Source organism: Prionailurus bengalensis, chromosome B4 (assembly GCF_016509475.1).
Source record: "Prionailurus bengalensis isolate Pbe53 chromosome B4, Fcat_Pben_1.1_paternal_pri, whole genome shotgun sequence".
Classification (NCBI taxonomy): domain Eukaryota; kingdom Metazoa; phylum Chordata; class Mammalia; order Carnivora; family Felidae; genus Prionailurus; species Prionailurus bengalensis.
In genome coordinates, this window is record NC_057358.1 from 49,176,670 (window position 1) to 49,199,639 (window position 22,970).

The window sequence follows — 22,970 nt, forward strand, 5'->3', positions numbered from 1 at the left end:
CTAAAATAATACATTTTTATTAGCTGAAAGTCCACTTTTCAGTGTTTCATGAAAAAATTAAAAATTAAAAATATACACACGGGGGGTACCTGGGTGGCTCAGTCAGTTAAGTGTCTGACTTCAGCTCAGGTCATGATCTCATAGTTTGTGGGTTCAAGCCTCGCGTCAGACTGCTTTGGATTCTGAGTCTCCCTCTCTCTTTGCCCCTCCCCCGCTTGTTCTCTCTCTCTCTCTCTCTCTCTCTCTCTCAAAAATAAACATTAAAAAAATATGTATATATACATACACACACACACAAGCTTAAACTCTAACAGAAAAAAGAATTTTAAAGAATAATTGTTTAATTAAATTAGAACTTTGTTACAGGGTAAATGATCAAAAGACTATATGAAAATCTACTTTGTTATATCATCCACACAAAAATTTTACACAATTCAAGTAAAGTATTATTTAAAAATCTAAAATATAATGAGCTAATTTTTGTCTGCTTAAAACTCGAAAGAATCTCTTTATCTTCATGCCTACCTTGATGAATTAATGCAACATGATTTCTCTGAAAAATAAACTAAAAAGGAAACTTCTCTATACAGTTTATTTCAGAATTACACAGAAAATCAGTATAAACATCTTATCCTTCCCAAAGTCATTTTCTCCTATATGTAATTTACTTAAACTGAAGAAAGTATTTCCAAGTCCATCTGCAGAAAAACAGAAACCACTTTTAAAACTAAACTCCAGGTGGGGCACCCAGATGGCTCAGTTCTTCTCAGCTCAGGTCATGATCCCATGGTTGGGGTATCAAGCCCCATGTAGGGCTCTGCACTGAGCATGGAGCCTACGTGGAATTCTCTCTCTCCCTTGCTCTCTGCCCCTCCCCAACATTACATACCATTCCGAGAGCATATACAAAATTTATACTGAGCATGACACTGACACTTGCTTTAGAGTTTGCCCTGTAAAGCTGACCAAAGCTCTGCAACAAGGTTAAGAATAACTCAGGCCATAAACATTCCACGGAATCTCACCTATGTATGCTACCAAACAGTTGCACATTGTGCTTATATGGGAAGTTTAAGTTTGGGGTGTAGATGACATTCCTTATGGTGTAGAGTCTTAATAAATAGCAGACACATTAGAGAAAAATCAACCTATTCAAGAATGTACTTCAATGGATCACTATAGGCATAATAACCATGGCACCTGAACTCAAGAATGCATTACATTTCCCAGCACCAAAATAGAGATGTAACCGGTTATTTACTTTTGTTCTCTATCTAGTATACTGTGATACAATACTATTAACTCTTGTTTTTAAATAGTATAAATCTTGGCCTTGCACTTAATTACTCGTAACATAACAACAAAAAGACTCCTCCTAAAAAAAATTAAATGTAACAAATCAATAAAAGCTACAAAAACATCTCTATGTAAGAATTATGTATCTATATATATCTATATATATCTATGTATCTATCTATAGATATATATAGATATTTCACACTAAGCTCAAATTTTATACTTACAACATAATCACATGATTGAATTTTTTGGAAGAGTTTTTCCTTAAAAATTTCCATTAATTGACTATTTAAATGTTTACAAGTTCCATTAATATACACAGGCTCAGGGGAAGAAGAAAAAAAAAAAAAACTTTAAATACACATATTCACTACAGTTTAGGTCCCAAGCAAAATGTTTACACAGAAATTTGGCAGTGTTAAGTCTGTGGACTCAAAGCCAATAACAACCTAAGAAAACTGAACTTGGTTAATAAGCAAATTTTCATAGTACAACTGACATTGTATAAACAATCCAAAGGAGTTAATATTTATAGGATAATCACAGTATTTTGCCTATCAGATTAACTTAAAAGTAATTTTTAAGAAAACTTCATATATTCTATCTGTGCTTCCCCAACTATTAATCGTCAACAGATTTCTTCTCACCTACAATTTATGGAGGAAAATGATTCTCTTAAACATATGACCTAACAGAAAGAAATCCTTTAAAATCCCCCAGAGGCAGGAGGCAGGAGGCAGGGCTCTGAGGAGCCCGAGGCACCAATTTCAACAAGTTCAGAATCCACTTGGAATACCAAATGGGAATTTAAGAAATTGTCAAAAGGCTAACTGGGACTAAAAAGTATTACTGCGTGTTTCAAGGTCTATATATATCTTCTAAAATAATTATGCCTTTGAGAGCCCTCCTTAGCAAAGTAAATATTCACAAAGTCAAACTTACCTACCCACACAATCCAAGCAAGACTCCTCTAAGCGATCCGCCAGGCAATATTGAGAGGACATTCCTCTCAGCTCACTCTGGGTGCCAAGTGACCTTCGGCATATCAACAGAAAGGGTGGGACTCTAAGCTTCAGTTTCGGCATTTTACTATAGTGAACAAAGTTTCTCCTTTGGTTTCTCTAGGGCGTTAACTAAGACTTCCTCTTCTTGTTAAGTAAGAAACACAACCACTTCATTTCCAACTCTTCCCTAAGGTGCTAAAGTAAAGCTGTAAATGGTGCAAATAATAATAGCTAACAATGACTGAGAACTTAAGATGTGCTCCAAACTAACACCATACAGACAGACACTATTATTATTCCCATTGTTAGCGGTGGAATCTGAGGAACAGAGGTTAATAAGTAACTGGAAGAAATTCCAGGTACAGCAACGTGGTTAACTGACCTAATGAAGACCTTCCACTGCAAACACACAGAAAAAATGAAAAAGAGTGTAACAAAATTTAAAAAGAAATAACACAGCTTCACTTACGACAAAGAAAATCCCCTGGTGCTACACCAAAGCTAGAACCAAGGGCCAAAGTGGTATGCACCAAAGTAAATACTGCCAGTTATGGCCTCCAGAAATGACCACAGGAATCACCTTAGCACTTTGGCCTAACTGAAATTGGTAAGGAGATGCCCTCTCAAGCAATGAGATGGGAAGAAAGTATTCTCTCAGAAGAAGAGTCTAGATTTCTGGCCCTGCTTTTCCTCAACACAGGATACCACCTACCCAACTGTACCCTGATGACCATGTGCAGGCAGAGAAAGAGCTCTCAGACACACAAGGTATAAAGTTGGTACTGAGATCCTTTCAAAAAACCAGAGCTATTTTCAAAAGGCTGCAATCACAGTCAAAAAAATGATGCAGGGAACAGGACAAATCCACCCACTGTCTTAGTAAGACTTCAAGACAACCTGTCTCTGGAAATCTGGGTAAAAGCATAGGGGAAATGCAACAACCAGAAATTAAAACCCTACACCTGTGTCACAACAGTTCTCAAGTCTAAATCTTATTTCTATGAGAATCTTCAAACTCAAAAATTAAGATAAAATTGGGTCTGAGGCTTGTGATATCCCTGGAGTATCCAGAAGAAATGAAACCACTCTAGAATAACACTCTATAGGCCACATGGGACCTCTATAAGCTAGAAAAACTAAACCAAACAACAACAACAAAAATCTCAAATGAAGATAAGCCTATAATTTAGAAATTACAAAACATGTAAGAAAATGATTTACTGTGATTGAACATTAACAAACCAAACAGGGGCGCCTGGGTGGCTCTGTCCATTAAGCATCCAACTCTTGATTTCGGCTCAGGTCATGATCTCACAGGGATCGAGCCCATGTCAGGCTCTGCACTAACAACATGGAGCCTGCTTAGGATTCTCTCTCTTCCCCTCTCTCTCAAAATAAACAAATAAACTTAAAAAAGAAATGGGTACACACACACACACACACACATACACACACACACACACACGTGTGTGTGTGTGTGTGTACACCAAATAGAAAATACAGCACTCAACTAATTTTTTAATATGAAGATAGAAAAACAAAGCATAATTATTAAGAGACGGAGGAAGAAAAAAGAGCCTATAAAGAATAGGAAACAGAAAAAACAAGTAGGTTTTACAAAACCATACAGAATTTATATGCAAAGACATGCATATTCTCTACATAGAGCACCCTGAGTTTTCATCAGGTTTCTGTAACTTAAAAAGAGAACATTGTTAGTATAGATGGATAGAAGTTTAAAAACTTACTTAGACAATAAGCAAAGCAGGAACTCAATTATATGGCAGGATCTATTGCACACCAACTTTGCCTCTCTACCATTGATGACCACTCTGCCCTTGCAACGCCCCATTGCTGGAAATCCTGACCCATCCCCCAGGCCGCCGTGAGCCCTCTCCAGCACCTGTGCAAAAAGGACAGAGTGGAAACTGTGATGTGCCACTCAGATCCCCTTTCAGGACTGAATGATTTATCCCCCTGTTGAACGGCTGCCAGCAGACAGCCTTCAGCTACCAGCTCTCTTGAGAACGGCCTTGGCTGAAGATTCTTCTCACACAAGCTCATGCTCCCTTTCCAGGGCAGCCCACATTCAAAGACAGGTGGCTGCAGGGAATATAAAGACGTGGCCCTCTCTCCCTAATGGGGGACAATGGTGGAGAGCCATCCTGGCTTCAGAACTCCCCTCTGGGTCATACCTCCATCAAGACTGCACAGTAGCCTAATTTCCCTTCTGCCCAATACTGGTATCTCCCTTCCCTTCCACAGGGGTTGATCCAAAGAGCACTTTTTAAGAAACTTCTAGCACACTAATTTCCATCTGAGAGTCTGTATCCTGGGGAACCCAGGCTGCAACAGAAGAGCATCATAAAAAAAAAAAAAAAAAAAAAAAAAGGACAGGATATGGGGCAGCACTATGAAAGGAGTGATAGTGAGAAAGGGCTGCCTGGGTGGCTCAGCTGGTTAAGGGTCTGACTCTTGATTTCAGCTCAGGGCATCATCTCACTGTTCATGAGCTCAAACCCCACATCGGGGCTTGGGATTCTCCCTCCCTCTCTCTCTCTCTGCCACTCCACCACTCGTGCATGCTCTCTCTCAAAATAAATATTTTTTTTAAAAAAAAGGAGAAAAGAAAAATAATAAAACTTTGAAACCAATGAAGAAAACACCAGAAAGTACTAATATCTCTTTGGTGAGGAGACCAGTAGCACAAGGGAAAGACTTTTTGAAAATGAAAATATAATCATAAAATTCCACAACACAACATTTCACAACATCTCAAGGGTATACCAATTCCAGTGTGTCTTTGTGAAGACAATACCTCTTAGGTCCATGGGTCTGCTAAATGCCAAAAACGTTGCTGCTTAGATATAGGCCATTTATTCTTCTAAGACAGTCACTTTCCTAACAGTAAGTTAACTGGTACATTTAATTCCCTGATGGGGGGCAAGTTTACCAATAGAGATGTACGTGTACAATTTCCAGCTTCCTTCAATAGTCATGGGAAAATGTGCAACAACCAAATCTAACACATTCCAAATACATGTTTCTTATGGCTACTTCTGGTAAATGCCCTATCTTCTAAGGGTGAGGAAATCTACAAATCCCATGAGCCCTGTTTATATTTACCCCATGTTCCAAGTAACAGAATTCTGATACACCTTTTGGTTCTGAACCACCAGTAAAGATGTTAATGACAGTTTTATAAAAGGTTAATCAGGTTCAGGCAAGTATATAACTAATCATTATTAAGAATACTAATAGGGGTGCTGGGTGGCTCAGTTGGTTAAGTGTCTGACTCTTGATTTCAGCTCAGGTCTTGATCTCAGGGTCATGAGTTCAAGCCCTGTACTGGGCTCTGAGCTGGGCATGAAGCATACTTAAAAAAAGAGAATATTAATAAAAAAACTGCATGGACTATAGCTATATTCATTCATATGCACACTAAAGGATGTCAATGACACGGGACAAATCCAAGCAAGGCTCATGGGTATTTGTTGACTGCCTCACCCTTCTAAGACAGGGCAGTGTACCAGAAGTAGCCATTAGAAATATATTTGGAACATAGATTTGGTTGCCATACGTCTTCCATAACTATTAAAGGAAGCTGGAAATTGCGGACGCACGCGCGCACGCGCACACACGCACACACCTCTCTACTGGTGTCCCTGCCCTACATTCCACACTTTGTAACCACAAATACAAAGGCAGACAAGATAAAACGTAGCAAAAAGTATCAAGACCTTCAGATTCAAAATGACACGAAGTCATTAACATAAATTATCAGGACAGGAAAGCAGAACAGATCAACAATGTCACAATACATTCACCTTGGAAATATGCAGAACTTCACTCTCAGTTTCTGTACACTTCAATCGCGGTTCCTCATCTGTCTTTCAGCACTTCCTCTCCCAAGAATCACAATCTGCTTTGTTTTCTGTAAACCAATCCTTCTTCTTCTAACTTTAAAACTCTTTCTCATTGGAAGTAAGAAACTTAACATGTTACTAATGAGAGAATCCAAAAGAAGTTTCTAAACTCTAAACTGCACATTGCCAAATCTCAATAACATGCAAGTTAAGCTAGCTAAATTCATATGGGTAGAATGATCAACCAAATCCTTTAACAACTTATCTAGATATGAAATAGCAGTGCAATATAATTCATATTTGGGGAGAGTCATGTAAAATTATTAATATATCACAGGCATACAAAAGAGCAAATATGCATGGGATGTGAATGAGATGAAGAGCCAACTTGCTCATATTAAAAAAGATTAAATGATGGGGTGCCTGGGTGGCTCAGCTGGTTGAGCATCTGACTTCGGCTCAGGTCATGATCTCACGGTTTGTGGGCTCAAGCCCCGCGTCAGGCTCTGTGCTGACACCTCAGAGTCTAGAGCCTGCTACAGACTCTATGTCTCCCTCTTTCTCTGCCCCTCCCCTGTTTGCACTCTGTCTCTCTCTCTCTCTCTCAAAAATAACTGGATATTAAAAAAATTAATAAAAAAATACTAAATTTAAAAAAAGATTAAATGAGTCACTATCATTTTGGAGATACTGTTTGGGCACAGAATCTGGATTAAAGGTGAAAAACAAACAAAAAAAGATAATGGACACTTCTTGGGATGAATAAATATAAATAGCAGGACCAAACAATATTCATTCTTTACATAAGCTATTAGAAGAGTGGTACCATAATTACATTTTCAAGTCTACAGATGGTTTGAGTCTCCAATAACAGAAGTACGAATTTGAGAAAAATGAACTGCAAAATTAGGTAACAGGGTATATATAAGGGAACAAAATGGTAGTTTCACCTTAAAGTAGCAAAGTTTAGGTATATACTCAGGGAAACACCACACAAACTCATTTGATTATGGATATTGTGTGTCAATTTTCCACTTAGGAATCCCCATACAGTTCCAGGAAGTCACACCCTTATTTGACAATTACAATCAAAAAGAAAAAAAAAACACAAACATTTTTTTAATGGTGAAAACAAAAAAGTGATGTCTCATTTCTATTCAAGTCCTATAATCAAAGACAAGTAGTAAAGTGCAAAGACCTCAATACTAAGAAACTGAAGGCTTGTGTTGAAGCATCCACTCTGCCACTTAGTAGCTCTATAATCTCAGGCAAGTAACTTAACCTCTCTCAGCCTCCATTTCCTCACCTGTAAAATGAGATCAGTGAGACAAATTGGTGAGCTCGCATTCAGATCTATTCTAGAACATTCTCACAGTTCAAATTTAAAAACAGAAAATCTACTTAATTAGATTTTGGCTAAATCATTGTAAATGGCAGTTTTACACTTTTAAACATAAAATGGTAAATTTTCAGAAAAATTAAATCACCGAATGAATAGTCAGGAAATCTAATGACAAATGAGGAAAAAGTATTAGTTGCTATGAGGACATTTGTCAATTTACCTCACAAATTATGAAATAACACATTTCAGAGGCCCCCCCAATTTCTGCTAAAAAATTCCAATTTAAATACAGACTCTTCTAAAACAAATAGGTATAAAGAATTTCTGGGAGGCAGGAAAAGTGGAAGCTTTTGGCATGTAGTACCAGTATTTCCTTTCATTATTAAGATTTCACTCAGAACTTCCTTATTTCACCTGACTCACATGGTACTAGCCTTCATAATTGACTCAGTGAATGCATATCAGAAGAACTAACAGATGTTCCTTGTAAAATGGCATTTTTTAAACCTATATCATCCTCCAAACCTTTGTTTTCCACAAAACGTTACTCTTAAAAAAAAAAAAAAAAAAAAGATAGGAGTACTTGTTTTATTAAAATCATCGGTGCTTCTGGATTCTTTAGTGTCATTCGGAAAGAAAATGGCATTTCATATAAGCCCACTGATCCTTTCCAGAGTATTTTTACCATAACTCTGTAATACAGTCAAGAAATTATCACATTAGCCATATAATGAGACTCAACCGCTCTTGAGTATTGTAATCATGTGCTATAGCACTGGGAAGAAAGGGAGGGAGGAAGAAAGGGAGGGAGGAAGAAAGGGAGGAGGGGGAAATTAACAGATACAGAAGACAAAGGCTCATAAGGACCTATCTTATCAAAAAATAAGAATTGCCCAAGTTTAATTTCAAAGCATATACCTACTGAAATACTGCAAAGAACCATCACATATACACTTCAACAAGTTAACTGAGCAAGCAGGCGTGAAAAAGTAAATCAGGAAGCATTACAATACAGAAAGAAATGCATGTTTTCAGAGTAGCAGTTTAGAAAAAGCTGTAGAAATAGCTATTAGAATGACATAGCTTATGTCATCCTTCAAAAATAAAACCTGCAATTAAATTTGCACATCAAATGATCCTTAAAGCTCATGTGTTACCAATAAAGAGGGGCGGCAGAGGGCACTTAAATCAGACAAGCTGTGTCAGTGGCACATAGTACCGTGGTCATATAAAGAGAAGCCATTACAGCAAAGCTTCAACAGGATCTGAAGTGGAATGTCACAAAGAAACACCGATATTAAACTGCCAGAGGCTATATTCATTTCAAAAAGTGATTTAACTTCTTTGAATATCACCAGGCTAGAGTCTGCACAGGCAGAAAAATATATAACTACATGGCCTTTGGCTGAAGTGTTAATACGTTGCAAGTTTACTGGGGTTGAGCAAAATATTAAGGATTTACTTTCAAGTTTATTTCTCGTCAATAAAGTATTGATCCTCCAAAAAAACTTCTTAAGCTTTATTTAATCTGCAGTTTCAAGACCTTCCAATGACAATTCTAACACTAGTATCTAATTCCTCTGTATTTGGGAGATGGACCTATGGAAAAGAGGTTAAATAAACCTATGTCAAGAGGTGAAATGTTATGGTCCAAAGAGCCATGGGGTTTCAAACAGCTACATTTTTTCCCCTGGCTCTATCATTTAGTATCATATGACCTTAAACAAATCATTAATGTAGGCAATAGAACACAGTTGTAAAAAACTCAGGTTCATGTGCAAAACAGGTACAAACACCAGTGCTATTATTTATAGCTGTATCACTTTGGCCAAGTTACTCCACCAAATCTGTCTGCTTGTCTATGAAATAAAAATAATAGTATCTTCTTCAGAGAGACTGAATGAAACAATGCATAAAAGAGCACAGTGTAATAAAGTGGTTAACTAAGTATTAAATGGTGAGCTTAAAGAACATTGCTATTTCTCTTAGTTTTCTTTACCTTTTAAGTAATCTACCTTAGATGTTGTCTTAGAATAATTTCCTGTGCTCCATGTTGTCTTTATCAGGTCACTGGTTACTTAAGAAAACTGAGTTCCCTCCATATTAAAAAAAGTTTGTTCACAACTAGGTAACCTTCTGTATTTGCCTTTAAAATCCTCTTTCACTTTGGTCAGATAATGTGACCACAGGTCAATGATCTGTGACCCGATTTAGTCAACTAGTCCAAACCTTTTGATATTTTTGACAAACTTCCTAAACTCTTGTTGACATCAACTTGATTGTCAGGTTATCCAGAGGGCCCTTGGAAAATCTTAAAGGATTTGTCTCTCATCTTATGCAAGAGAGATGTTAATATAATTAGGTTTGACATGGGAAAGACTGAAATAAGAAGTGGTGATAAACATTCAGGTTATGTTTTATGGATACATCGTATTAAGATAGGTATTCCAGAAGTCGTACAAAGTTCATAGAAATTTGTCACCACCCTCTATCCAATTATCATCTTAGATTGTTGTATACCATAGAAATAACTAATTTTCCTATCAAATGAACTCTCATCAGAATTTTAACCGTACCAGGGTGCCTGGGTAGTTCAGTTAAGCATCCCACTTCGACTCAGGTCATGATCTCACAGCTCGTGAGTTTGAGTCCCGCGTCGGGCTCCGTGCTGACAGCTCAGAGTTACTGTTCTGCTCCGACTCTTTCTTAAAAGTGTTTACAATCATCTACTATAAGAATGCTCTATGATGGTATCACTTGAAAAACTCTGACACTATGCCACTGGAATGGGTAAGAATTTCCAGAACTGATGTAGGAGCTGATAGACTCGTAAACCTGTTAACCCAAGAGCAAGCAGAGTAAGAATTAATTATAAGGGACTGAATGGACTGATATGATGATTATAACTTCTGTTTGAAGTAGCACTTGTTCTTTAATGTTGTGTTTTTCCAATTTAAGGAAACCTTTTTCTCTTTCCTTTTGAGCTACTTATAACTCACAGCAATTTGGTAAATTATACTTTTGTAAACAGAATTGAAGCATTTCTCTTTTCTCCCCAACTCATCTCTCCAGAATTGAGAATTCTTACTGAGTATTCGTATTTTCGTGGCAATATAGTTATTTGCATAAGTTCAATAAAAATCGGTCCTCCTTGTAACAGGACACAATTGTAAACATTGCTTATATTAGAAAGGCTTTGACTGGAATGACATATTTGAAAATGATGTGCGCAGAATCAGATGTGACCAGACAGCGTCAAGGAACTAAGGTTAGCTTTAAGGAGCCAATGCTTATACAGCTACCCTTCTAAAAACTACCTGGTAGCTTGCTTATAGGATTTCTGCCTAATAGGTGGGTACCCTTACTTCCTAGCCGAATCCAGGAACCTCAGGATACTTGGGGGACCTCAAGAACAGAGGACTTTACTCACATTTATAAGTGTTACAGGCAAAATCTGACAGTGAGTCACTGGCTGAGTCTACAAGCTTCAAGAGCCTTTTGAAAGTCCAATCTATGATTCCTCATTAGAAGTTCCAGCAAAGCAGGGGTGCCTGAGTGGCTCAATCAGTTAAGCAACCAGACTCTTGATCTCAGCTCAAGATTCATGAGATTGAGCCCCACATCAAGCTCTGTGCTGACAACGTAGAGCCTGCTTTGGATTCTGTCTCCCCTCTCTCTGCCCTTCCCCTGTGCGCATGCGCGCGCTCTCTCTCTCTCTCTCTCTCTCTCTCCCTTTCCTCTTTCAAAATAAATAAATAAACTTAAAAAAAGTTTTGGCAAAGCAGACTTTTAAAAAGTATATATGGTCAACCACTATCCTTGCTGCACCGATATGATCAGTCCAAGTTAATGAAACTAGACTTATGTGGCAAACAGATTGGTCTTACTTAAATGACCTTTGATAGAAATGAGGGTGACTATAAAGACAAAAATTGTGTTTCAATGGAAAACTACAGCATACCCATGTGGGTGTTAAATTCTAGTCCTCTTCATTGTCTTTAAGGTTTTGTTTTCTACCTACAAAGTAGATGGGATCCTGAATACTTCTAGTCTCCTCAATACTTCTAGTCTCCTCCAATATCTAGCTACAATTCTCCAAACTAATGTTTCCAATTTTTCTCCCACCCTTCTGACTTGGAATTACTAAAAATTAAAACTGCCTCTTTCCCAAAGCGCTGCAAGTTGAAGCTGGACAACTTGAGATCAATTTCAGAGAAGTCACCACAACAACTCCTATATGGACAACCTTCCTGCCTACTGCTATGTGGGCCACTCAGAAAGTTCACCAGAACACCTGATGACATCACCAGAGACATTCAAACTGCAAACCAGGAAAACCTGCCAGGTTACTACGACCTGCCCTCACCCTATCTGAAGATGCTTTGAGTCGAACATCTATAAATATTCTTGATGACTAACTGCCCTCTGGACTCAAAAACCACGTTCATTGGTTAATGGTTTGTTCTAACCATTAACCATTAACCTTTTCTTTTTCTTTGGTATCCACAGAAATGTCCAGGACTGAGAAACTGGTTCAACAGATAATCTACTAAATCAGTTTCTAGACCTTGGAAGTTCTTGGGGGAAGTTTCAGATAGGGGAACAAATGACATGTTTTAGGACAAGCTAACCCTAAAATATGGAACCTTGGCATATTGGATATTTTAGGGTAAAGGAGTTTGAGAAAATGGAAGAAGCAGGAAGATCACTCTGACCTTCCCTGGCCCTTCTCTCCTAAAATAGGTCATAAAACCCTAGTGTGAGAGATGCCCTCCATTCACCAGGAAGAAAGGAGCATCCTTATCTCTGAAGACAAAGGGACACTGAGAAGAATCAGAACAAACAGGCTTTGCTAAATCTCCTCCAGTTTACTATATTTACCCCATACTCTTTATTCTATCATATTCCTCCATAACTGATCAGTTTTCATCTAACCTAGATAAAAATACTCAGGCCTCCTTTTTCCTTTCTTTATGAAGGCTCCTATCTCATGAAAACCTTCTATTAAATAAATCTGTATTCTTTTCTCCTATTAATCCTTCTCTGTCAGTTTAATTTGCAGATCCAGAGACCCTAAGAGAGCTGAGGAAAACTTTTTCCTCCCCTACACTCCACAGATGCTATACTTATACTCTCACCAAAACTGTATGTATATCACTTGTAAAAATCTATCCCAATTTGAAGGAGAAAAAACTTTTTATGCCATTCTTAGTTTAGCAGTGATCTTTCACTAAAACCTTAACCTCAAATTTTTCTTGCTGATTTTTCACTTTTTCTTTTAGATCAATAGGATTCATTCTGTTAGCTATCAGCATGGATTTTTTTTATTATGTATGTACAAGACACAAACATGCATAACATTTTTCCTCTAGACCAAAAGAAACACACACCTTGCATTGAGGTTCTCAGTGTCAAGTTCTAACTTAGAAAACTATAATGTAGACCTATTCTACATCTATTAAAAAAAGAAAAGATAGTAGGTCTTTTGGTACTCTCAACAATGTCAGTCAAAGAAAGACAGATGTATGTTTTCACTCATATGTGGGACTTGAGACAACTTAATGGAGGACCATGGGGGAAGGGAAGGGGAAAAAGTAGTTTCAGAGAGGGAGGCAAACCATAAGAGACTCTTGAATGCAAAGACTCTTGAATGCAAACTAAGGGTTTATGGGGCAGGAGCAGAGAGAGGGGAAATGGATGATGGGCATCGAAAAGGACACGTGTTGGGATGAGTACCGGGTATTGTATGTAAGTGATAAATCATGGGGTCTACCAGCAAAACCAAGAGCACACTGTATAAACCGTATGTTAGCTAGCTTGACAATAAATTATTCATATATATATATATGAAGAATATCAGACATGATTCCCTAAATTAACAACCACATCTGTGTATCTTTTTATAAATCTGATACATGTGGTAAAACTTTCTATATACCTGCCTAGATTATTCTAATTACATTTAATCCAAAACCAAAAGTGCCTGTTGACCAACTCCCAAGTTAAAATCATTTTATACTGCAGGGGCATCTCTGTGGTTCAGCTGGTTAAGGGTCCAATTCTTGATTTCAGCTCAGGTCAGGATCTCAAGGTAATGAGACTGAGCCCTGTGTTGGACTACAGGCTGGGTATGGAGCATGCTTAAGATTGTCTCTCTCCCCCAGGCACCTGGGTGGCTCAGTTGGTTAGGCATCCAACTTTGGCTGAGGTAATGATCTCACAGTTTGAGTTCCAGCTCTGCATGGTGCTTGGTCCTTGCTGACAGTGCGGAGCCTGCTTGGGATTCTGTCTCTCTCTCTCTCTGCCCCCCTCGCTCTCTGCCTCTCCCCCACTCACTCGCGACCTCTCTTCTCAGAATAAACCTTAAAAAAAAAAAAAAGATTCTCTCTCTCCTTCTTCCTCTGCTCCTCTCCAACATGCACACACACTCTCTCTCTCAAAAAAAAAGATCATTTTATACTGCGGAAGAAAAAACTTACATATTAACTTAGTGCTAACTCTTAACCTCTTCCATCTCAAAGAGGCCACAACTTAATTTTTACTGCAAACACAGAATTCAATTTTAAGGTAACCAATATGTTGACTGTGCTAGTATTAAAGCATTATTTCATTTCTGTAAGGATGCCTGTTGTCATTCTTTCTTAACTTCCTACTGACTTTGAATATTACAGTACTCCTTAACAGAAAAGCTGTATGGCTTCATAATAAGGAATCAAAATATCACCCAAGGGTCAGTCAGTCCCTCTCTAATGCTCATGAACTTTCAGAACTTGGTGTCAAAATATAATCCTTATCCAAGACTCCTGGGATAAATCGGGCACTTCACATATATGGTATTGTCTCAAATACCACCAAAAAGTCTCCATCAATTGACTTCGACGTTAGAGAAGGACTAAGATGCTAACAATGCAGATTTTCTGACTGTCAATAAGTTTTGGCAAAAGCTTTCTATATCTTTAAATACAGAAATTAATTCAAATTAGCAATAATTCTACTTTAAAATTTGGCTGCTATAGCATAATAAGTACATGTTGAATAGGGGGTTACATGGCTCTTTAGATTTTTACATGCATCTTGTAGAAAGACACATACATATGCATAACTCCCACACAAAATTTTCCTGGCTGGTCTTGCTCCATTTTGCAAGGGAGCTTGTTTACAGACAAGCCAGTATCTCCAAGGAACAGATACTGCTTTATTGTTAAAACCTATCAGTCTTCAAGGTTTCCCCCCTCCCAAACTAAAATGCCATAAGATGCATTAGAATAATGAGTCTTATATCATTTTGATTCATTTAACAATGAAATAAAATTCAATGTCAAAACAAAAGATCACATAGGCATCCTGTTAGGGAACATAAAAAACATCTACTTTGTTTACTTCGAGGCGAATACTCTTCTGCATTCTATTAGGATACCACTAGCCCAGGGATCCACGCCAATAAATCAGGATAAACCAGCAGATCTTATACTTACCTGCTAGATCTCCAAACCAAGTTCATTCACAGGGACTTCCAGTAATTACAGCAGCAACATGCTTTATCTCTACCACTAGCTTTGCAAAGACTGAAATCACTCTCAGAGGATGTGTGGGCACACACAGTATATAGTTTACATAGCACTTTCACTTACGTTATTAATTCTTTGACTTTTGTCACCTTATCAAAAATTATACAATGGGGTTACACTAGCAACTCTTAGTCACACAGTTCCTTGCCCACTACTCGGTACTGACCTTGGACTTCAGACCTGTAGAAATCTCATTACAACAGCCCTGATTCACCAACAAAGAACTGAGAGATGAATGAAGAAAAAAAAATACAAATGAGGGGGGAAATATGAATTTTAAAAATTCATAAGCTCTGTCAATAAACAGTGTCTTAAACATTTGTTGAAATTTGTCTCAGGTGAGTACTGAAGGGGAAGGAGAACTTTTCCTTTGTCCCTTTCCAGGTTCTCCGGCTGGTCTGACAACAAATTGACATAAAACGGATGAACAGGAGAATAACAAAATTAATTCATACATATGGGAGCTCAAAGAAACATGAATTTCAAAGAAATCACCAAAACAAGGAGCTTTTACATCTTTTAGACAAAGAAAAAGTACATTCGTGAGGAAATGACAAGACAAAGGGGTTTGTGCTTGTGGTAGGAAATTAGTAAGGAAGCAGTAACAAGGTTTGTTTATACAAGCTTCTCAGACTTGAATTCCCTCTCTTTGGTAAATAAAGATGCTTTTTACCCTCCAGGTGCAGGGAGGGTACCCTTCACACGGAGAATTTAATTCCTGCTTTCAGAGGGAGAGAAGAAGGTCAGTGTCCTTCTGGCACAGGCTGTTTCTTAAGTGACTTTAATCCACAATAATCGTTATGCCAAAGTGGTATATTTTGGGGCAGCCTGTCCTGAACCCATCAGTGTGCTGACTTGCTCATAGAAAATGTAGAATTCTCCCTTTAGGTTGTATTAGAGATATAAACACACACTCTAAATACAGACTGCCCTTCAGGTTAATCTGTATTACAGAAGTACATATACACGCTAAAAGCATACAAGTAGCACAGGTATATGCATAAACATTGAACACCACATAAATCTAATGAAATCACACTTATGTATAAATAAAAGATCGGAAGACTTTAATAGGATGACCAGTGAGGAGTCAGTCAGTTTACATAAAAACTGAATAAATAAAAGGTTTCAGGAAGCAAATTGCCACTTCTTTTCCAATAAGGTGAGAAAGCCTTCGTGGGGAGTTTAATATCTGAAGATAATTTCCCAAAAAAACTGAAGAGCCTGATAAAGCAAGGAGGATTGTTTTCTTTCACATGACAGACAAGTTGAAAAGAATACAAACAGAAAAACATCAAGAAAGAAGAGGGTTCATTACTGTCAAGGACGGCAGAGTGGTGGGTTTTGGGGAGAGGGCTGCGAATTTCATATTCACCTATGGGACAGTCCCTGTGGCTAGCAGGAAAAAACATCTTACAAACAAATCACCTGGAAAAGGCAGCACTGGCTTCGAATTCAAATATGTGCCAAAGTCAGGAAAAGAACTAGAACAAAAGTTCTACAGTAATACATGCCAGGTGGATTTATGAAAAACAGTCAAGAGGGAAGTGCCAGGTTTTGTCAAAAGCCTGTTTGTCTATACAGTGACAGCAAGGAGTGAAGAAAAATACATATATATGTATATATATGCATACACACATACAGGATGTTTTCGTGCTGGACACATTAGTGATACAGTAGGCATTCCTCAAAACAGTGAAATAGCAATAAGAGGCAGGTTTTGAAGTGACGGTGTATAGCTTTCTCCTTTAATTTATTTGATGCAAGTTGGTGATTAATTATCCTGCCTCTCCTTGCCTCCTGAAAGAAGGAATAAATAAATACTTACAGTAACACTATTATGTAGTGTGTACTATATTAGGTATCAATGAAATTATATAGTCATCCTAGAAGCAGAAATGATTGGAATTTCAATTATTTATTTTTAATTTTTTTAATGTTTATTTTTGAGAGAGAGAGAGAGAGTGCGTGCCAATAGGGGACGGGCCAACAGGGAGGGAGACACAGAATCTGAAGCAGGGTCCAGGCGCCAAGCTGTCAGCACAGAGCCCAACATGGGGCTCCAACTCACAAACCATGAGATCGTGACCTGAGCCAAAGTTGGATGTTTAACTGACTGAGCCACCCAGGCACCCCTATAATTTTATTAATGATGTAGAGATAAAAGAGAAAAATCTCTTCAACTGCAACTAATTAAATGGAAAATCATTTTGATTACTGAGTCATGAGTTAAAGAGGACGTATCATAACCAGAACTGAATTAATTTAAACTTTGTTGCATATGTGACTCCTCAGATTTAAATTATTAAATAGATGAGACTGTAATTCAGTATGTGGTATTTTTTCAGGCTTTGAAATTTACTAGCTCTCTTAAATCCTCATTCCACTCAGGAAATCTTATTAATTTGTGTAAAGTTGAGTTATACACAAGTAACTACAGTTTTACTGTTTAAATCTCACAAGGCCTGTGGCATCTGGGGTTCTCATTGTTTTCCCAGCTGATTTAACTTCTAAAGATATCGGGCTGTACAGAACTGGGTTCGCTATAGGAGCACTGACCCCAAGCAGGAAACTCTCATCATATCCAGTTCGGCCATTAGGCAAAATAGAGCGTGCATGCGTGTATGTGTGTGTCTATCTCCAAATCAACAAATCACTACCCCCAATTCATTGTTTTGCTTGTATTCGCCCCTCCTCATTCTTGTGTTATATTGTAAACCTAATTGAAATACCTTAATTAATGTTTGTAGAAACCTACAGGTTTAAGACAGCTGATCCACTACCACAGTTTATGTCCATACAGTAAAGCAAAGTATATGAAATGATGACTCAGTAAAATTAAGCAAAAGTAAGAATTAAGAAAATTAAAAATGAATAAACCTTGTTTCTTTTATCATGATGTTTTTGTCCATTTTCTTCTCTCTCCCCCATTATGCTTCAACAAATGAAGAAAAGTTCACAACTACAGCACAGGATAACAAATCCCCACCCGTTCTGATTGCAATGGACAAGTTTAAAACCGAAATGAGGAAACCCCTGCTGGCTAGCATGAAAGGAAATAATCAACAGATTAAAAGCATTGATGTGGCTAATTCTACTAAATCACTAGTTTTGCATTCTAACTACTTGCTTTTTTTAGTGTGGCCAACTGGTCATAAGAAAACACAGGTGACTTAACCTGGAAGAACCATGCCAACTATAAAACTAAGCAGGCTATTCATTCCCATGGTAATAACTCTTAAAACAGACACAGAAGCCAATTCAGAGATTCCATTTTCAAACCAGGCAGCGATTTGGGGGTATATGCATGTATATAATTTAATCAGTGTCCTGTACCAAGCTAATAACAGTCCAAGAGATGAAGCTTACAGAAACTACAGCAGTGGCCCTTTTAATATTGACTCCTGATGCTTGGTAAGGTAATCTGCTCCTCAGGCAAAGAACCACAGAGGATGTTACAAAAGCACCACGACAATAATCAGGAACATCCTCCCAGGTGCTGAGTCATTAATTGAATTTCAAAGGTCAGGCATGTCTCTTCAGGGCACCATATCTACTTTAGGAAAGCACGTACCTTTTTGGGTGAAAATTTAAGTCTGATAGTTCTGCTTTACGCGTTGAACACAAAAGAACATTACAAATCTAAGACTTTATACTTTCGTTACTGTTTTTTGTACTTAGTTCCTTTAACTGTTTCCCCAAGCTCTGCTTTTGAGCCCTTTGCTTTGCAGGTGGCTCTTCTAAGGGAACGCTGGTTTGTCCACATATACAGATTTATCAGAGTCCTCTTGCCCCAGATCTACAGGGCCTCTTATCAAACATAAAATGGGCCCCAGACTTACAGATCTGACGTAGACCTGGAAAGGTGCCACCCAGATATCCCTTCAAGGAATGATTCCTTGTTCCAGCTGCTTGCTGTACAGTCAGCAGACAGCCTTGAGCAATCAGCCCTTTGAGGGATTGCCTCAGGGGCAGTAAGCTACCAAGTCCAAGGTCATGCCCTTCCCAGGGAGGCCCACGACCAATGAGTGATCAAGGTGGGGGTACAGACATTTGGCCGTTTCAGCCCAACGCAGGACAACTTTTAGGCCATTTTGCTCCAAAACTCATGGTGATGTCAGCAGTCTGTCATTGGTCCTGCAGTGTAACCTGACTCCCCGCCCCCACTGCCTAATCATGCCATATCTAAGATTTTAAGTAAGCTTTACTGAAAATAGTCATTTCAGAGATACTATTTCCAGAAACAGTTAAAGCACAATATATCTTGATATCAAACTTTGGGAGCAAAATATTTAAGCCGGTAAAAATATGCTAAAAAACACAAAAACATAAAAAGACAAGCCACAGACTAGAATATTTACAAATCATATTTCTTTTAACATTTCTTTCAAGGCAAGTGTACTGGTCACAAACTCCCAGTGCGGTGTTGTCCTTGTTTTGTCTCAGAAGGTCTTTATGTCTCCATTTTTGAAGGATAATTTTCCTGGATACAGAATTCTAGACTGGTGGTTTGGATTTGGTTTTCCCATAACGTTTTTGTTTTGTTTTTAAAGTAGGCTTCATGCCCAGCATGGAGTGCAATGCGGGGCTTGAACTCACAACCCTGAGATCAAGACCTGAGCTGCGATCGAGTTAGATGCATCACCGACTGGGCCACCCACGCACTCCATGGTTTTCCCATAACTTTAAGTATTTCACTTTATATTCTTTTCTTGCTTACATGGTTTTTGAGGAGAAGCCCAGTGTGATTCCTCTAAAGGTGAGCTACATCATGTTAGCCACTATTAAGAATAAAAGCACAGAGGTGCCTGGGTGGCTCAGTTGGTTAAACATCCAGCTTCAGCTCAGGTCATGATCTCCTGGTTCATGGGTTCAAGGCCTGCATTGGGCTCTGGGTTAATGGCACAGAGCCTGCTTCAGATCCTCTGTCTCCCTCTCTCTCTGCCTCTCTCTCTCTCTCTCAAAAATAAAAAAACAAAAAGAATAACAGCAGAGCCTTTCCCTTTAGCATTTGATTCCATATTGCCAGTTTAATTTAATCAATGCATATTCCAAACACTGAGCTAGGTACTTGGAGATGATCAAAAAAATAGAGATTCAATAGGATACACTGGAACTAGGTTGTTCATGTCTACAGGGAGCCTAGAAACTCAGGGACTTTAAGACAGAACATTCTATTTTGTAAAGGAAACTATGAAGTTTTTGAGGGCAGAGACTTTCTCTTCATTGTGGCCTAGTACTACTCAACCTTCTTTACATTTGCTTCCTGGTTTACTAAGGAGACTTATAAACTTGATAATGAGACACACTATAAATCTGTATCAGTCTTAGTTGGTCTCTGACTGTGGTGGACTCCACACCATATTCCCCATAGTGACCACATTCTCAAGTCATAATAGAGCACACTCCTCCTTGCCTTCACCCCTCCTCAGAAAATAACTACGCTTCCCATATAACTACAAAAATACAGACAAACAGCATCACCTCCCTTATCTCCATGTAAATAAGAGAGTCTTTTTTTAAGAAAATCTTTAATTGCACAAAAGGTCTATTAGACGTTAAGTATTGCTTCAAAAATGGATTCACAAATGACAAGTTTACATATGACATTTAAATATTCCATTTACTCATTTCAGAAATGTATCTCAGGCAGAAAGTTTAGTCAACAATATATCTTATGGTATCTTAAAAGCCTGTCTTTATATCATCTGGAAATAAATCCTTTTCGGATAGAATAATCTTGTTACCCCAATTTTTTGTTGATTTAATCAAATCCCCTACACAGAATCTTTGTCATCTTGGAAATATTTATTCCCTTTTCAAAAGAGTTTTAAGAGTTAAATTCAGAATATAAAACTTTAAAACAAACTTTTCACCATTTTAAATGTTTCACACACTCAGGTCTTTCTCACCTCATGCAAATCTCACACCAAAGATTCAAAGAGCTAGGGTATTTTCCAAATAGAAACATCTTTTTTTCTGGTATTCTTGCATAAAAAGATTTCACTGCATTTTGTGTGTCAGTAATTTCAATCATCCCCAAACTGATAGCAAGAAGCCACCTGATGTGCTGTTATCTAATCCCGACATCTTGTATGCTCACACTCTAAAATGAAAGAAAATAAAGTGTGCCTGTATGCAGGCAAAAGAAAGCTGAATGATTAATTGCTATATATGTCTGTTCTTTAAAATCTGATTTTGTAGCTGAATTTTTTCATCATATCCAAAAACAGAAACACATACTGAAAAAGGTAAAATTTTTAAGTGGTTAATACTTTTAGTGTATTGTTTCTGCAAAGGTAAACAGTTTAAATAACTGCTTACTTCCAAGGGCTAAGTCTGAAGCGAAACTGTGTATTTCCTAAAACTCTAGTGCTATTCTCAGAAACAGCTCATTAGCTACCAATTAACCCATTTCTGTAAGTCTTTAGTAATCTTACACATGCTGACCTATCTCTAGGCTTGGACCTTCTCATGGTAACGAAGATGAAGGGTGTATCAAAGAATCTGTATCTACACACAATTTCAACAGCAGACTTTTATCAATACTGCATTGTGTCTGGAGCTCACTGGTACAAAACTCCTTTTGGGCTTCATCTCACAACCATGACAATGATGATAAATTGCAGGAAGAGGATGAATCAGCAATGACAATAACTACCTAAGCACAAATTTGTGCTCCATACTGTATTGGGCACTTTCTGTATGCTATCTCAACTCAATCCTTACAATTCTATGATGTCAGTAACACTATACCTACTTTACAACTATAAAATTTGAGGTTCAAGAGACTACATGTCCTAAATTTTACAAGTGTTGGATGGTGAAAGCTGTGAACAGGCTTTCCTCCTACAACCTACACACACTATCTAGATAAAAAGGCAATTGGTAAAACCCCTCTACAATTATGTTTCTTTAGACTGGTCAACTACTTTTTTGGGGGAAACCAAAGAAATGACTTTTAGGTGGAACTAAATAAGCCAGTTGTTTAGTAAGTCACAAACAACATTTCTTAAAAATACAAAAGAATATGACTGGCAATTGTATTAAGAGAGCACAAAAGTAGTTGCTACATGACTCAGCCAAGCAATAAATTAGAGGTTAGAGCAAGAGAATTAAAACTGTTGAAACCGGATTGAAGATTAAAAGACAGGTGGCTGATGGCTGTGAGGGACCTTGAACACCGCCCCCTCAGTCACTCAACAAGGAACTGAGTAAGTACATTGTATGAGAAAATTTTAACATTTTCTTCTGGACTAAGACACAGAGAGAGTCAGTAACTGCAATGTTAGACAAAAGATAACCAAATCATCTAGCTACAGCAACAGCCACTGCACTAGAATCCATAATATCTGAAGACAGAGTGCAGGAAGATGGTTAATTTTACTACCATCTGACCGGTATTTCTCTCCCAAGATATAAGGAAATACTCTTAAAACATAGTTACTAGGAAGAAATATCGTAACCACAATTGCTAAATAGTATCCTGGCACCTTAAAAAAGCTTCAGGATACAATTTGGGACACCCAGAATAAAAGGTTATGTGCAAATCCTAAGCCCAAAAAGAGATAAAGACATGACGTGTGCCGGGTGAGTTGAAGAAAAACAAGAGAAATAAAGGAAGTTAAGAAGACAAACAAAACCAATTTATGAAGCTAAAAGAAACACCCACTCAGTATTACTCAAGCAAGCCTCAGATCACCTATACCAGGGTATCCAGATGAATGGCTAAAACCCCAAGGAAGAGAAAAATCAGAACTAGATTTTTTTCCCCCACATCAAGAATGTAAAATACAGAATATAAAAATATTGAAAATAATGTGTACAGGTTTTTAATAGAAAATGCATTTAAATATTGAGATATAATTTGCATACCATAAAACTCACCCTT

The 22,970-nt window shown here is 37.8% G+C and overlaps 1 protein-coding gene across 5 annotated transcripts in view; it reads right to left on the reverse strand.

The window, feature by feature from the left end:
- Nucleotides 1–22,970, reverse strand: part of EPS8 (epidermal growth factor receptor pathway substrate 8) — a 192,956-nt gene that overhangs the window by 103,408 nt on the left and 66,578 nt on the right. The window contains exon 1 of one of the 5 annotated variants that reach the window (XM_043561937.1): nt 2,242–8,077. The exons of the other annotated variants lie outside the window; for them this stretch is intronic. The gene's annotated coding sequence lies outside the window, so the exon portion shown is untranslated. Of the gene's footprint in view, nt 1–2,241; nt 8,078–22,970 lie in introns of those variants that run through there. 5 annotated transcript variants of the gene reach the window in all.